We start from the raw sequence: 14,910 nt of genomic DNA, 5'->3' as shown, positions 1-14,910 counted from the left end.
AAATAAGGACAACTACATACACACTGGAAGTTTGTGGAAAGTAAAGTTAGTGGCTACTTAAAAAATGCTGCTAATTCACTGATTCTTGAAAATTATAATTCAATTTTTTCAGCTGTTATCTTGTAACAATAAATTCATATGGCAAAGGAAAGCCAAAAGCACAATTATTTTTATTTACAAGGACAATAAAATAGAAACGTCATTCATCTATTTCCATTTCTGAATTTTCAGGCCTGATTCATCATTATACTCATTTTCAAAGTCTGTGGATACTTTAACATCCATTCTAATCCCTAGTGGGAAAAACTCTGCTAAATTACTTTACTCTCTAGGGTCAGAGTATTCAAGATAAAACATTCCTTAAAAAAATGTATTTCTACTAGGAAAAGTCAAATGTTATTTTTTTTAAAAAGGAGGGTGAGAGGAAAACAGAGTAACCACTCTTTCAACAGAAATTATCAAAACCAAAGCATGGCAAGGGGTGAATTTCCTTCTGTGAGTAAATTGCTATGAATGGTTCTCTATACTACTTGAATTTTTCATTTGGGCCTTTAAACTGCTCTTATATGAAAGGAATTTGGAAGATATTGAGAATATTGCTGCAAATATGAATCAAACGAAAATATATTTCTAAAACCCACCACATTAAACTAAGACCATTTCAGCTATACACTTGTGGTGGGAATAAACTGTTTTATATTTCTAAATAATCTAGATAATTGAAACTGATCTCCTTAAGCATGAAAATATTTTTGTCATTTTCACATGAGTATCTTTCTTAAGTGAAATTACAAATTCCTTTCCTTTCCTAAACTCAAAATTCTAAATAATATTAATTCCATTTGATATCTAAGCTGCCATAATGACCATCAACAATTTTACAGATGTATATGATAGTATCTGTAGCACTTAGCTGCACAAATTTCTGTCCCTTTTTTATAACTGATAAATGACTGGTACTCCTCCATGTATGTAAGATAAATACTCTTACAAATCAATAAGGAAAAAATAGAAAAATAGACAAAAGTTTAGAAAAAGCAATTCATGAAAAGGAAATCCCATATTATTGATAAATACATAAGATGCTTGGCTTCACTAATGAGTGGAAAAATTACAATGTAAATAATGAGATAGTTCTTACCTGTTGGAGGATGAGCAAACAAATTAAAATTTTAAATATCCATCTTATTGAGCATGTGGAAAAAAGGGAACCCTTCTACTATAGATGGGATGAAAAATGGGAACATATCATTTTGGTAAATGCATTGTCAAAATCTAGTAAAATGATGCTTTCCAGAGCCAGTCAGTGAGTTGTGAAATTAGCTAGGGCATAGCCAAATGCTGACTTCTGAGGAGATACTGATTAGGAGACTGAGTACACTGGGGGCACAGGAATGTCTGTGTCTCTAGAGTTACAGTTGTTTTTTGTTAGGTTGAATGTTCCAAGAGTTAATAAATACAAGAGTTACATTAAACCTGAGGATAATAACTGCTTTAAGGGAGCTCTTTCAACTGATTCTAACCCAGACCTTCTAACTCAGGGGGGAACCACTGTGATCTGTGCACCCCAGGTTCATAGACTATATACGTGGATGGGACAAAATGAACTTAAGGATGTAAATCAGCAAATAGCCAGTATATTAAATCGAGTAAGTCCTGAGGTCTACGTGTTTACTGGGAACAGAAAGCTAAAAAGATATGTCATTTGTGAGAAAATTTAAAATGCACAAGAATACTGTGCATAATTTAAACATATACTCATTTTTATTACACATGTTCTGAAAAGATGTATGTAACCTTAAGTTATAGTGGTTACCTTTGAGAGCAGAAGGAGGGGCATGGAATTAGGTAGAGGTCTTAAGGAGGCCTCAGGTGTATCTTATTTTTGAAATGAATAATAATGTGAATCAGATATTGCCAAATAATAGTTGTTATACCTTGGGGTACAAGCTGAGTGTCAGTTACATGAGTCTTTGTTCCTTTTGTATTTTTGAATAGTTTCCAAATTCAAATTTAAAAAGAGATCAACATAATACCCTGAAGGCTTTATTTCTCCTTATAGAATAAGGCTCTGACAAAATAAAGTTCTAGCTCATGGCCCAAACATAATAGAATCCAATTTGATTCATAGTATTAAGTGAGGAAGACCCTCAGAAATGTTGGTTGTGATCAAATGCTTAATATTCCACTAAGGTCCACCAGCTGGAAAGCTGAGTCAAGTAGTCCCTATCCACTAGACCCTCCCGGTGAAAACCTTTGATGAAGTCCAAAAGGGAAAGTGGGGTTGTGTTGCTTTGTTTTATTTGTTCAAGGTCACCCTGAGGAAGAGCTGGGGAAGAGGAAATTGTAGGAATTGACATGCTCTCTTTCTCCACTCTGCACTGATTCTCTCAAGGGAGAGAGAAGAAAGCTCAACTCTAAAGGGACCATTCTCATAAGTGATGCTCTGGGGCCCAAAACATACCCAGTACTGATCTGAAACCCCAAGTTTGGCAGAGGGCATCCTGTTCGCTCCAGCATGGAATACAGAATCTCTCTTGGGAGATTTAGGAGGTGCGGTTTTTTAAAGAACAACAGTGTTGTGGATGTGGCATTGTCAGAAGAAGCAGAAAGAAGAGATTGGAAGAGAAAATACCATCAATTTTCCAAGGAGGAAAAATGGTAGAGGAAGTGGTGTGGAATCCTTACTTTTCAAATAGGGGCTCAAAGGGCAGTTTAGCATTAATATTCCAATGACCTTATTTTACTCCTCAAGCTGATAAAACATAGAACTTGAACACATTCCATTTGATATTTATTTATTGTAACTGACAAGACATCCATTTCTCTTACCACAAGTCAGTATTTTTCTGGGTCTGACTCTTAAGAATATTTTCTTCCATGTTCTGTTCCTAAGTGCATTCAATACTTATTTATTTGGGGCTTGGTCAACTTCTAAAACTCTAACCAACATACCTTTGCTCTCCACATTGATGCTCTCTTTCCTGTTTTAGTTTTATCCTCTCTGGTTTTTAAAGTGATAAGACAGAATAACAAAAGTTTATAGAACAATGATCCATTCTGACAGAACCTAAGATGTTAGTTTAATAATGAATTATTCCAACACTTTAATAGGGTTTGAAAAATGAAATACCCTCAAAGTAATACTGAGATAGAAACAGTCTCAAAGTACTTCAAATATGATGCTGATTCTACCTCCCACTAATTGGGACAAAACACAGCATTGCCTTTGTGATTCACACATTGTATATTAACAGAATTTCTGATACAGGATTATATAAATAGAAGCTTCCTTCTACTTTATGAATTACATCTAAAAATGTAGACACCACTTTACTGTTATTTATCAGAAATCCTGGATTGCTCTTAATGGCTTATGTCCTGAAGGGGTGATCAAAGTTGGAAATAAACTTTAAAATTGTCACTGTACTTTTGTATGCAGAGTGCACACTAGGCCACAGAATGATGATATTCCAGGAGTAATGAAATCAGAGTTAAGTATGCATATAAAAATCAAGGTCGCCTGTTCTAGTGTTGATCAAGATCTTAAAACAGAGGTGAGGAAGATCTGCACTGAATCCTCCTGAGAGACTTCAGAGGTGAAATTTTAGAGCACAGGGTGAGTCAGTAAAATGAACAAAACATTGTGCTAAAGATGCAAATAGGACTGCCGACAACCATAAGAACCGAATCCAAGGTTAAATAGAGGCAGTAGAAATGACTAGCCAACCAACTCCATTGCCTCTAAGTAACCACCTAAAAGGTCCATGCCCTGCTGTAAATGTTCCAATGACTTCTTTTAATATAGAGAGGATTATAAAATCTCTTTATCAAGATATAAACACAAACATCTGACACCTGATTATAATGCCTATCTGTCTCTGTCTCCCCACTTATTCCTACATATATTCAAATGTTCCAATTAGACTGAATTACTTCTATGTCTTCAAATATGACAGAGACACACCATGTCATACTGTGTCCATGATCAATTTATTCTCTCCTACTAAAATGTACTTCTTTCTTTGCCCCTGGTGAATACCTCCTCAATCTTCAACAACCAGTTTAGAATTGACTGCCATTGTGAAGCCTTCCTTAATCCCAAGACACTCCAAAGTTGGCCATTCTCTACAATTTTATAGCATCTTAATTATGCCTGCACTATTATAGTACTTAGTACACTGTATGAGGATTGTTTGCCATTTCTGTATGTCAGCTGCTTCCCACAGGAGTCACTTTTAGGCAGAGATCATCTCTTCTTCATTCATTGCATCTTAAGCCCTTATTATCCTTCTGGCACAGCTATATCCAGCTGGGAGAAGGATGGGAAGTGAAAGAATGGGATGTAAGAAGGAAATAATTTTTCACCGAGTATTTCAGGGACAAAAGGAGCAGTATCACATTCAACATACTAAGTCACTTTCTTTCTGCCCATCATTTCATATTAGTTCAGTAATTGTATTAAAGAGTTTCATGAGTCATTAACAAAGTTATTAGTGGGCATTCTAGGTTTGGTCTCGAGAGACCTTTCAAAAACCTGAGCTCAGAATCCTTTCAGGACCACTTGAGTAGAAGCTTCACCACTGAGCATGGAGAAAGATTTATTATTGTATACTTGACTAGTTGACCAAAGCCAAACTAGCATATCTGCATGCATAGGGGTCATCCAATGGTGGCGGTGCAGTCAACCAACATGCTTTCTTGAGTGTGTTCCTTACACAAATTTTATTACTGAGGATAAAAAAGAAAAATATATATACAAGGTCTCTGTTCTAGAGAAAGAACCAGTCTAACAAGTGTTAATATAAAATAGAAAAATGAGAATGAGAACATTTGAAAATAATCTAAAAAGAGAATAAAATATTAGGACCAGGATAGAATTGTGGCCAATTCCAGTACAAGAATCAGTATAACCACACCCTCTCCATTACAAATAGTTATGATGCTTCCATTTTAACAGTTGAAGTTAGGCAGAGAATTAGATGTTAATCAGAGTAACTAGAGCAAGAAAGTATTAATTTTGGGAGACTCTGTGAGGGCAACCCTAGTATCCCCCTACATCAGGAAAATACTACTTGATGGTGTTTCTGTAGGTAATGGATTATTTCCTATAAATGGTTTCTATAAGACAATTCTAAGGAATTTTATTCAACAGCCCCCAATTAGATGTCAGGTTAAGAGGAGAAGAGAATATAAAGGAGAGAATGATGTAAACCAACATTCAGGCCTGAATTTGGCCAGAAGAAAGTCTGACTGGCATTTACAAGACTCTGTGTGTACCTTGATAGTTCAGCACATCCATGAAGCATCATCAATTAGAAAGGAGCCTGTTTGAGTCTGAAGCTCCAAGTCTTACTATTGTAGAAGTAGGAACTAACACAAACTGAATCTGTAACACATTTGTTGCTTTGGTAACACGCAAAAATGATGGAGGACAAGCCATAGCCACAGGTCATTGTTTCATATAGATCCAGTAACTTTAGTAAAGAATTTCATGACCTATAATTGTCATTAGAGGATGTTCTAGGGTCCCCCGCCATCCCAAACAGGGACCTTTCAAAATCTTGAGCTCAGAATTCTTTTTAGGGCTGCTTATGTTTCTACCTACTGGACAAGAAATAATCAAGTAGATCTATAAGTCTACCTCATGAACAAAGGCTATTTCATTACTGTATGTAATTTATAGACCCATGCACTCCCAGTAGATGTAGAGGCTTTCCTACAAGTAAAAGAGTGGTCATAATCTTGTTGAAACACTTGGCTAGCATTTCTTGCATTATCCAGACCTTTACTTCTTGATTTTGCACACTCACTCTAACACTGGTTATGATCTTCATCACCACTCAGCTTCTTCTGAGATTAAAGTTTGAATCTCTGATACTAAGTCAAATGAAATGTTCCCTAGTAATGTCATTAGATTCTTTCTGCCGTTTGACATGTACACTGTTACCTTTGAATTATGTACTAGCTTTGTCTTGTTTCTCTGTACAATTTCTCAAATCTGTCCTTCTCTGCTCCAACTCTCCTCTCCAATCACCTTGTGCCAATCTTGGCTTTTTTTCCCTCACTATCTACATCTGTTATTATCCTCTCCCCTCCTGGCCAGATACCGCATAGCTCTATCTAGGCACAATGGAAGGCACTGCATGAAGAAATAGGTACATTATGGCAGAAGTTAAACATGTCCCTGTTAAATCCATGTTGTGGGATCTGTTCATATGTCTTAATATTCTATCCTAATTATGCTAGTCATCACCCTTATTGTTTGTCCCATCTTTATGCATTTGCAAATATATATGTGTGGTAGTCAGCCTCTGAGATGGGTCATTCTTTCCTGGTCCATGCCCTTGTATGATCCTGTCATCTTGAAAGTGGGCTGGAACTAACGACTTGCTTCTAACCAATAGAGTATAGAAAGGAGGACAAGGTGTCACGTTGCTAATTAGGTTACAGAAAGGTGCTGGCTTCCCATCTTCCTTGCCTTTTCTTGCTCTCTCACTTGCTCACCCTGATGGAAGCCAGTTGGCCTATGGAAAAGCCTCCATGGCAAGTAATGGAGAGGAGCCTCTGGTGAACAGCCAATAAAGGATTGAGGCCTTACGTCCAATAAGAAATGAGCACCTGAGGCCTTTCAACAAAAACGTGAGTCAGCTTGGAAGTAGGTCTTTCACCAATTGACCCTTGAGATGACTGTACCCCTGGCCCATACCTTAATTGCATCCTTGTGAGAGATCTTGAGGCAATGCCACCCAGCTAAGCTGTGCCAGTCTCCTGACCCACGGAAACTATGAGATAGTAAATGTTTGTAATGTTAATCCATTAAGCTTTGGTGTGATTTGTTACACAATAGCAATAGCAAACTAATAGAATATGCTATGACAGAAGTAGAAATAACAGTAAAAATAGTCAGAAAGACATATTAAAATTTCTGTTCATTCATTTGTAGCAGCTATGCTGGTCTAGGTTTCTGGTATATTTATTGCACTCAGGCAGAAGCTTAATTGAATCTTGATATTTGATTATATTTATTTACAAGTTAACCATTTTGAGCCTCAGTTTACACAAGTGTAAAACATCTGGCCTTCTGGTTTTACATAAGGTTTAAAAATAATACATTCTACAAATTTTATATATAATTATATATATAAACATAGGTATTACTTAGTCACTGGGGATAAAGTGACAAACAAAATAAATATGATCTTGCCTTCAAGGGACTAAAAAGTGGGATGTATGTAAGATGCTTCCCATTGTGCCAAGCACACAAGATTCACAGTAAATGTTTCTTGTAATTGTCATCTTCACACCATGACCCTTTGTATCTACCCATCTACGCCCGCTTTTTCTTTGTTTACAGCAGGCAAAATCATCTGGTCTCCTTTGGATGGAGGTTGGAAGTACAACTACGTGCATGATTCATCACCAAAAAGTGGGCCCTGTGGGAGTGAAGTAAACTGAAAATAGCATAGAAATTAGTGTTGAAATGTCTGAAAATTGGGAAGTTGGTACAATTTATCTGAAAACTGAATTTCCCTGCTTTTATGCCCTTCTCTCTCCTTGGCAGGACTACATCATCTTTCTGATGGTTTTGCATTTTTAATAATGAATTTCCTATGAAATCTGCCCTCAGGACAAGATTTTATAAACTCACTGTTAGAATTTTCACTTTATCTTCATTGCCAAGAAAGCCAGTGTTAAACACTGTATTACAGTATGACCTCACCAGATCCATGAAGAAAGGAAACCTTTAAAGTTTAGAGACTTTACCAAAAAGCTCGTAACTGGAAAAAAAATCAAACCCAGCTTCCCTATCTCAAATTAGACATTGTTTCTAAAAAACCTCTCAGCTTAACCTAATATTCTTGTGAAAGTGTTTTCCTTCTACCTCAAATGCATACTACGATTTTATATTAGCTGATTGATTGGATATGAATCTTGAGTAAAGTATCCTCAAAAGTTTTTTTTTTTTTTTTTAAATGTGGAGGAGGGAGTATGGAAATAATATTTAAACTCTCTAAATTGAAATCATTCTCTGTCTAGGCCAGTGATATACTAGCTTTCACTGTGCTTTCTCTTGATAACTGTTAATCAAGTTAGAAGATATTGAGCTCTGGAAGCTAGGAGCCAGGACGAAAGAAGCCCAGCTTAATCTGCTCCCTATTCCCTGGTGACTATTTGTCAGCTGTTTTTACCTCTCTAGACAACCATCAGCATCCTCCTGGCTAGTCCTAATTCTTCCATGCTGTGTATATTCTTGGACTTTCTTTCGTCAGAGTCAGTCATCTGTTCCCTCTGCGGGAATTCCTAAAGGCTGCCATTTTCATAAACTCATGTTTGGAAAATTATAATGTATATTTCAAACATCAAAATCAAACTCAAGCTCCAGAAGGCCATACATAACCCATGAGATGAATTGTTTGATGAAAGATGAAAAAGGACTGCTTAGAAGAAGGAAAAAATTCTTCTAAATTCTGTCCACGATAACTACCCTAAGAGAATCAGGCAGCATGCATCTGCTTTTGTCTAGACACAAATTCCTTTCCCCAGGGAAAGAAAATGCTTGCTTGGAACGTTCTTACATTTTAAAATCAGCATTTCAAAAATAATCACAAATCATTTATAAGTTAAGAGGAAAGGATGGCACATTTCATTCTGAAACTTAAGGAATGAGTAAAGAACTGAACATGATGCCTTATTTAGCTTACAGTGTTTGTAGAAACCTAGCTTGATAAATAGTTAATTTTGGCATCAGTGAGATTTTAAATTTTAAGATGTAATAAAATAATTGCTAGGAATTTATTGCTCTTAGTTTAAAAGAATCTGATCTTGATCATTAAGCATGCAATTTTAAAAAGGGAAAAACCCTTAAAATAAGGTATTATTCTATAGCAGTTTTGTTTTTTATTTATATTAATAAACATTTTTGAGCTTCAACTCTCATCAAGACTGGAGGAAATGAAGAGGTAGTCTCAGATCTCAAGGGGTTAAAATTAAATTAGGAAGCAACACATACACACACACACACACTCCTGGATAGAAAATAGAAGGGAGACAGAGAACAGAGAGGTACCTTAAGACAGAAAAATGGGCAAACACAGAGTATGCAACACCTGGTAGGAGCTTAATGAGTGACAGTGAGTAATGGGGCACAGAGGAGTGGGATTGCCTGGTATGGTTAGGAAGAAATCAGCTAGTGTTAGAGAACAGGTAAAATATAGAAAGGCAAACCAAGTGGGGAGGTAATTTTGGGGTCAATTTGACAGTAATATCCAGAATCTTTCTGGTTCTTATGTCCATATGTTATCCCAGCTACAAGCATAGTTTCTTATTTTTCCTAATCAAACTATTTCTGGAATATTCTAATGATGTTCCCATTCAAGTGATTGTTAACATATTCTTCCTTTCTTTGATTCCAGCACCTGTTGCTGATGTGGTAGGGATTCTGGGTAAAAGGAACTTACTGCTGCCTCACTTGTGCCCAGTTAATACACCCTGGCCACCAAGTCCTGTGGACCCCAGCACTGGCCCTTCTGCCATTCCATGGCCACTACCATGGTTGCTGATCCCTCATATCCTTGAAATGACAAAGAAGTATCATGTCCTTTGCAGTCCCCAGGATTCTGAGTCTATGCTGTGACTCACACAGAACTGGAAATTCATGTCTTCCTTTTAGTTTTACTTTGAAAATTGGGCACTAGAAAAGTGCCGTTTCTTCCACTATGTTGCTCCATAAATGTGTAATTGTGAGCCTTCCTATATCCATCCTATCCCACCTCCACTTCCATGTTAGAAGTTTATTATCAGGCTAAAATTGTTTCTCTTGGGACTTCTCTGGTGGTCCAGTGGTAAAGAATCCGCCTTCCAATGCAGGGGACCTGGGTTCGATCCCTGGTCAGGGAACTAAGATCCCACATGCCGTGTGGCAACTAAGCCCACACATCACACCTACTGAGCTTGCGCATCTCAGTGAGAGATCCTGCGTGCCTCAGTGAGGATCCCGCATGCCATAGCTAAGACCCAAGGCAGCCAAAAAATAAGAAATAAAATAAAATAAAATGATGAAAATAAATAAAGTAAATAAATATATTTTTTAAAAGTGTTTCTCTTATTTTCTCAAGTTGTATTCTTCTCAGGTGTTTCTTCAGCCTCTCACTCTGAGAGAGCTGGTCCTGTGTGAGTTCTAGCAGAACATATTACTTACAAACAAGCCAGTATAGAGAAGATGTTTTCATATTTCTGCATGGCTAGGGCTTTCTGAGTAAAAAAGTCTGGTAACCTGGTTCAAGGTATGACTCAATAGCAGTCCTAAGATGGTGAAATAATCTGGAAAGAGATTTATGGGTTTATCTCCTCAGAGATAGGTGTTTACATTTCAAAAGGGAATAAAACCAGGAGCTATTTATTTATATTCTAAATGGTTGTAACAACCTGGGGACCTTTTCTGGATAGAGTTTATTAACATTAAAGAGTGAAGGTTTTTCTCTCCCTCTCAGGAGGGGAGGGAGACAGCTGAGCACAAGTTGCTATATAAACTCTCAGATTCATAATTTTGTGTTTCTTCTCCTGTAGTATGGACCTCCTTCGTGTGGGCAGACTTTATCTGACCTTTTCACACTGCCTTGAGAGTTAGAATGAGGTATAGGGAACTGGCAATGTCATTGTTACTAAGAAAGAAGTTTGTTCTCTGAGCAAGAAACCTTGCATTTGCATTCAGGATAAAACAAATAAATACCGATACTAAAAACCATCAGCCAGATCTGTACAATACTTCAAGTATGTAGGTTTCAGACATATGGAAGAGGCTTTGAGACAAACTACATGTTGCCTGTTTAAGGACTATTAAGTGAATGAAATTTCCTTCTCGTTCCTCCTACACTTCTGACTTCCCACCTCCATGACTAGTACAACCACCACTTAGCAATACATTTCCTCCATATTGTAATCATTTTGACATTTCAGGGGGAAATAAAATTATTTACACCTATAGTAAGGGTTATATTAAAATGTATTTAAAATATATTAGGAAGCCTAGGCTGAACTGAATCTCAGTCATTACAGCTTCTGTGGAAATTCATTACTTTCATAATTTAATTTCAAGGTCAGTCACAGAGAAGTGACAGACTGTAATAGTCCTCCCTATCTCTAATATCTAGTATTTCTGTCTTCCCAAGAATCTGTCCTTACCGCCTTCTTCTGATATTGATCTTACTTCTGTCTATACCCCTTGCCTCTGGGCACGGGGATAGGCAGGTCACCCAGACATGTCCAATGATAAAACTTGATCCCGCTAGCAACAGAAATCAGTCCAAGTGAAATAAGCATACCCCCAAGTGGCCAAGAAGATTGCTCTTCTTTGATATGTAGAAAGTAGGAGGAAAACAAACATCTCTACTAATCCTGGAATCTTGAGTTATAAGCCTAAGGCTGCTGCTAGTGGACATAGTCTCCACTGAAAAAAAAAAAAAGGTCATATCTTAATTTTTCATATTCACTTAATCAATGCATACATATTAAAGGCTAATTATGTGATACTACTTGTCTAGGCCCAAGGCACGTACAGGAACACCTGCCTCTAGGAAGTGACAATCTATCTGTGGACCATTGACACTGAAGAAGACGTACTAAATGTCAACAGACTCATAGAAATAGATCCCTGTTGTCTCAGGCTGAGACTTGAGTCAGATCTTAAAGGATAAGTTCAATACACAGATGTAGAGGAGGAGGAGAAAACGGGGAAGATGACAGGAAGGAGAGTGGGAACAGCATGGATGTGTTTTAACTGGAAAATAATAAATACACCTGTCCAGATGGAGCAGAGGGTTTATACAGAGGATTCATGGGCAGTGATTGTCCATGTTGAGTGCAGTCATGAGTAAGCCAAGAAACAGTGAATCATATATCCCAAAATCAATAATATTGACAATACTTGGATGATGAAACATCAGGCAATACATGAGAAGCTTGAGGCTCAGAGGCATTAACTAATTTGTGTAAGGTCACATTTAGAAGTCAAGGAATTGAGTTCTTCTGATTCCTTACACAGATTTCATCTATACATTGTACTGACACAATGGTACCCCTCATTATCATTTCTAGTTTGGGTGCTTTCTATTTGTTCTCTTACTGGGCAAAATACATAGGAATACTGTAAAATAAACCTCTTTTATGAAAACTTTACATAACAGAAGCATGAAATTACAAATTATACCATCTCTACTAAGTGAAATAAGTCAATCTGAAAAGGCTACATGCTATTTGATTCCAAGTATATGACATTCTAGAAATGGCAAAACCATGGAGACAGTGAAAAGATCAGTGGTTACCAGGGGATTGGGAGGGGGAGAGGGATGAATAGATGGAGTAGAGTGAACTTTTAGGACAGTGAAAAATACACTGTATGAAACCATAATGATGGATACATGTCATTATACATTAGTCCAAATATAATAGAGTATACAACACCAAGATTGAACCAAAATGTAAACTATGAACTTTGCGTGATTATGATGTGTCTGTGTAGGTTCATCAATGGTAACAAATGTACCAATTTGGTAGGGGATGTATATAATGGGGGACCCCATGCATGTGCAGAATCAAGGGAATTGATTCAGAATCATGTGAAATCTTAGTAGCCTCCCCTCAATTTTGCTGTGAACATTTAACTGTTCTTTAAAAAAATGTATTGAAAAAATTTATACTATCTGTTTGGGCCACATGTTCTCCAAAATAATGGAATTTTCATTTTCATTTACAAAGTGCTTAATAACAGAATCCTCATTAAAAAGACTTTATTTTTTTCTTTTTTTTGGATTCCCTCTGAAGAAAGAACTGTTGGCATCTCAAAGATCTCTCAACCTGATGATACTGACATTGTCACAAATTTGCATCAGCCATCAAATTTACTAAAATGGCATTTCAATGTAATCTGTTCTGTGAAGAATGAGCTACTTTAAACATAACATCATTGAATTTACTTTCAGGCCCCACAACTTTCCACAGCAATCTGACTTTGCAAATGAGATCTCTGAAAATGGGTCTCGTTGGGTGCACTCGCTACCAAGCTATTGGCAATTTGTTATAATTCAGGTTTTATTGAAGAGCTCATCAAATATGTTAGTATTTAATGAGTCTGATGTACATCAAGTTTATTGTGCTTTCATCTGCCTGTATTAGTTTTATAAAAAAATAAATAGGTAAATTTTTATGTAATGTTGCCCTAGAATTTTAACGTACTAATAATCCACAAAATTGTGTTTTCAAATTAACTCAGCATTCATATCAAGACAAAAAGCACTCTTCAAAAAAATTTACTTACTCTTTACTATGTAAAGTAATTTATGGAAAATTAACTACAGACTGTTTCATCACTCTTTGGATCTCTCTCAATTTCTAGCCTCTCAGTGAAGGTAAAGTGGGAGTTCTCTCTACAGAGACCCACCCCTGCATCATTTGCATGTTTAACCAGAGGTTGGTCTTTATTTGAAAACCCCATTATTGGCAAAGTCTGGTCTAGTCAAGACTTTTTGAGCATTCTGCCCCTTTTTGTTCATGCTTGGTAATAGGCTCTCACTCTACTCCCTTCACTGTACTCTATGGCCATCATGCAGAGGCTCCATTTAGTCTTGTTTAAAGTTGCTCTTATTTTGAAATATTATTTTCCTTGTGGCTGTTATTTTCCATGGGAGTTATTCTGTCCACCCAAGAACATCTAGCAATATCTAGAGGCAATTTTGATTGTCACAACTTGAAGTGGGAAAGGGAAGAGGTCCTATAAGCATCTAGTGGGGTAAGTTCAGGGCTGCTGCTGAGCACCATTAATGCACAGGACAACTGCCTCCACCCCAAGAAAGAATTACCAAGACTCACATGTCAATAATACAGAGGTTGAGAACTTCTGCCTTAGGGTCTTTAACAACTCAGGTATAAAACTGGGGAGAACCTGGTAGGTTGGAGGCAAGGCAAAAGAAAACATGATGTTTTGTCTTCCATGTCCTGGACTCTTCTTTTTTTTTTTTTTTTCCTTCTTCTTGTCACCTTCCACTCCTTGCCCACTGCTCCGTGCTCTCTCCTCAAAATAAAATGTACTCTCAGGACAAAGTTTGATAAACTTGCAAAAAAGTGACCAATTCAACGTTGCACTAAGATTTTTTTTTAAAAAAATCAGGAGCAAAATGTTAGCCCAAAGGTAGAAATTTGGGTATTAGTGATCTGTATAGGAGTTTTTATTTGAAGGACATAGCCCTCCTTAGCATAGCCAGACACTGACAAGGGGACTAATCCATTTTATAAAATCTATATAACCTACAAAACTCTGCATAACCATAATCACAGAACTGATCTTATGCTCTTCCTCAAACTCCATGTGTGTAGTACATCCCCCAACAATTCTAATTAGCAACGAGTGGATTTTAACAGCTAAAGCTTTTTTTTTTTTTTTTTAGTTTGTTTCTTATAGAGAAATTTCTTATTGAGAAATGCTAGGTATTAAGTCACCATATAGATCACACATTTTAAACCTCATGTTCCACATGTTCAGATGACCAGTGCGGTTGTGACAGAGCACCATCCCTTCTCTTAAGCCCTGCTGGCTTCAGAGCAGAGGCATTCTCCCTTCATGAGGAATCCGTGTGTATGCCAATTGTTGTACTTATAGCTAAAGTTTTTGCTTTCATTTCTTTGACAACCTCTCTACTTACCCATAAAGAAACTATATTGTTCTTGTTTAGGAAAGAGAAGAACCATTGGGGACAGAAGCAAAATAATTTATATACCTTGTATATTTTAGTTCTTAGCCCACTAATATCTAATTTCCTTGACATGTATTCCATTTTCTACTAGTTATTTATAAACTGTTTATTTCACTCTCTTCTATCTGGCTTCTTTCCTAGTGATCTTCAATAGATGCTGAAA

The 14,910-nt window shown here is 36.8% G+C and overlaps 1 protein-coding gene across 4 annotated transcripts in view; it reads right to left on the bottom strand.

Annotated features, from left to right (window-relative positions):
- CTNNA2 (catenin alpha 2) overlaps nucleotides 1–14,910 on the bottom strand; it is a gene marked incomplete at its 5' end in the record, with an annotated part of 1,045,541 nt that overhangs the window by 81,719 nt on the left and 948,912 nt on the right. The window lies entirely within an intron of this gene.

Source organism: Mesoplodon bidens (genome assembly GCF_964165515.1).
Source record: "Mesoplodon bidens genome assembly, chromosome: 14".
Taxonomy (NCBI): domain Eukaryota; kingdom Metazoa; phylum Chordata; class Mammalia; order Artiodactyla; family Ziphiidae; genus Mesoplodon; species Mesoplodon bidens.
This window is presented reverse-complemented; position numbering and strand designations above follow the sequence as displayed.